Genomic DNA, 3430 nt, shown 5'->3' with positions numbered 1-3430 from the left:
GTTTTATGGGCTTAGCAGGATACTATCGCAGATTTATCAGAGATTTTTCCAGTATTGTCAAGCCTATTACTCAGTTGACTTAGAAAAATATGCCGTATGTCTGGACAGAAGCTTGTGAAGCTAGTTTCTTGAAGCTAAAGAAGAGATTGACGAGTGCACCTGTCTTGAGGATTCCTTCAGGTACGGGTGATTTTGTTGTATACTATGATGCTTCTCACAGGGGACTAGGATGTGTGCTGATGCAGAGAGTCCATGTCATTGCTTATGCCTCGAGACAGTTAAAGCCACACGAAACTCGATATCCTATCCATGATTTGGAGCTTGCTGCTATCATCTTTGCATTGAAGATATGACGACATTATCTATACGGTGAGAAGTTTAAAATCTATTCTGATCACAAAAGTTTGAAATATTTGTTTTCGCAGTCAGAACTGAATATGAGGCAACGAATATGGCTAGATTTACTGAAAGATTTTGATTGCGAGATTAAATACTATCCAGGGAAATCCAATGCAGCTGCAAATGTCTTAAGTAGAAAGGTATGTTCTTTGTCCTTGTCTACGATAGGTGTATCCAGATTGGTAGAATATTGCTGTATTTCTGGATTAGTATTTGAAACAGATATGCAGCCTATCAGAGTTTGTGCTATTCGAGCGGAGCCAGAGTTGTTGATACGAATCAAAGAAGCACAGAAAGTTGATCAGAATATTCAGAAGTCGATTGAGATGGTCAGATCTGGGCATCAATCTGAATATCAGGTCAGTGCTGATGATGTTTTATATGTGAATAACATAATTGTTGTTCCAGATATTTCTGATTGAAACAGCAGATATTGAAAGAGGCTCATAACAGTAGATTTAGTATTCATCCTGGTGGCAGAAAGATGTACAATGATCTGAAGACACAGTATTGGTGGAAACAGATGAAATCAGATATCACTGAATTTGTGTCTAGATGTTTGAATTTCCAACAGGTGAAAGGTGAAAGGAATAAGCCAGGTGGTCTATTGCAGAGTTTATCTATTCCAGAGTGGAAATGAGATCACATTTCCATGGATTTCGTTACACAACTACCACGTTCATCTAGAGGTTGCGATGCTATTTGGGTGATTATCGACAGATTGACGAAATCAGCATGTTTTATTCCGTACAGAATGACGTAAAGACATGATCAGTTGGCAGAAATTTACGTCAGATAAGTGGTAAGATTTCATGGTGTGCCTAAATCTATCGTTTCAGATCGAGACCCTAAATTTACATCACATTTTTGGCACAACTTGCAGCAAGCTCTAGGTACTCAATTGCATATGAGTACAACATATCATTCTCAGACAGACGGACAGTCAGAGCGGACTATCCAGACACTTGAGGATATGCTTAGAGCTGTAGTGCTAGATTTTGGCACTACGTGGCAAGATTCATTACCACTTGCTGAATTTTCTTATAACAATAGTTATCAGACCAGCATAGAGATGGCTCCGTTAGAAGCACTGTACGGAAAGAAATGTCGATCACAGTTGTACTGGGATGATATCTCAGAAGTACCTGATATTGGGCCTGATATGACCCGTGAAATGACTGAGAAAGTGAAGTTGATTCAGAAAAGAATGAAAACAGCTCAAGACAGACAAGCGAAATATGTGAATATCAGACGACGACCCCTATATTTTGAACAGAGAGACAGAGTGTTCTTGAAGATTTCTCCGTTCAGAGGTACAGTTAGATTTGGCAAGAGAGGAAAGTTATCTCCGCATTTTATCGGTCCATATGAGATTATCGATAAGATAGGCGATCTTGCTTATCGACTCGCTCTTCCTCCATCTTTGTCTGGTATTCATGATGTATTTCATGTCTCAATGCTTCGAAAATATCAACCTGATATTTCTCATATTCTTCAACTTGATGAAGCTGGACTTGACGAGACTCTTAGCTATTTTGAACCTATTCAGATTCTTGATCGTAAAGAAATACAGCTCAGAAACAAGACTATTTAGTTGGTTAAAGTTCAGTGGAGTCGACATGACATTGAAGAAGCTACTTGGGAGACTGAGTCAGACATGAGACAGAGATTCCCAGAGTTATTTCACTGATGTGAGTTCTTATTATGTTTTTTATTATGTCATTATCTTATGTGTACAGATTGTATGCGATTTCGAAGACGAAATCATATCTTAGAGGGGGAGAAATGTAAGGCCCGAGATTATTTAATTTTAATCCAAAAATATTTAATTTGGGAATATTTAGAGTTTAGAATTAAATTCTATTATTCTTAAATTATTTAGGAATAAATTTTAATTAAAAAGATTGTTCGGGGACTGATTTGCAATTATGCCAAAGTTCCGGGACTAAAATGCAAATATGCTAATATATATCTTTTCCCCCACTTGTGTTATATCATTACCAACGTGTTCAGCAGCTTAAAGAAGAATAAGAAATCAGAACCCTTCTCACACGCCATTTTTGTTCCTTTAAAGCTCGAGTTTCTCGCAATCCGGCCGTCAGATTTCAATGTTGAATATATATCCGCGATCACCGCTCCGAGAGCTACGTTCTGGTATATATTTTCGTAAGTTCTATCATAGTTGAATTTTGAAGAGATGATGGAATTTTATTATGTTTGGATATATATGTGATTGAGCCAGCATGTATTGTATATTCGAAGACGGATCGGAGAAAGAACGCTGATTGAAATTGTTCTAATTTTTCTTATGAATTTTGAAAGTTTCCATTTCTGATCGAGCTGGTTTCGGTTGAAATATTGCTGATATGTTGATGTTTTGTATTGGATATGAATGTTGGATTGATTTGGATATTGTTTCGGTTATCGGTTTTTAGCCGTTACGCCGCCAATTTCAGAATTGCCACACTTTTGCACTTGATGAATGAACTATGATTGGGATTGAGTTGGAAACTGATATTGCTAGATTATATGCATTGCATTTCAGATTTTTTTTGAAGTTGAACAAGATCGGAAATCTCGATTCGAACCAATTGAAAGAAAGAGTAAGGTTGCAACCATTTTCACTTGATCGATTGACATAGTTTTGAGCAACTTTTGATTAGAGTTCTTTGCTATATATTATCCAGACTTGGAGCTAATCTGATTCAGAAGAAAAGTTATAAATGACAGCAATCCAGATGGGATAAAACACTCGAGATAGATATGATTCTCGAGTATTCCCTTTTTGAAATCACATACTTGCTTGCCTATGTGTATGATTTGAATTAGATGATTATTGATGATTTGATGCTTATTTTAATTGTATGTTCAAGATGTTTATAGTATTTAATGCATCAAGATTATGTTAAATTTGACCAAGGTGGGTTCGGACCGTCCGAACCAGGATCGTAGGATCCGAACCACTTCGGAGGCTTGAGCTAGGGATCGGAGGATGCGGAGGGATCGGACCGTCCGAACCCAGTTAGGCCAT

Source organism: Henckelia pumila, chromosome 1 (assembly GCF_033568475.1).
Source record: "Henckelia pumila isolate YLH828 chromosome 1, ASM3356847v2, whole genome shotgun sequence".
Taxonomy (NCBI): Eukaryota; Viridiplantae; Streptophyta; class Magnoliopsida; order Lamiales; family Gesneriaceae; genus Henckelia; species Henckelia pumila.
Note: the sequence above shows the minus strand (reverse complement) of the source record.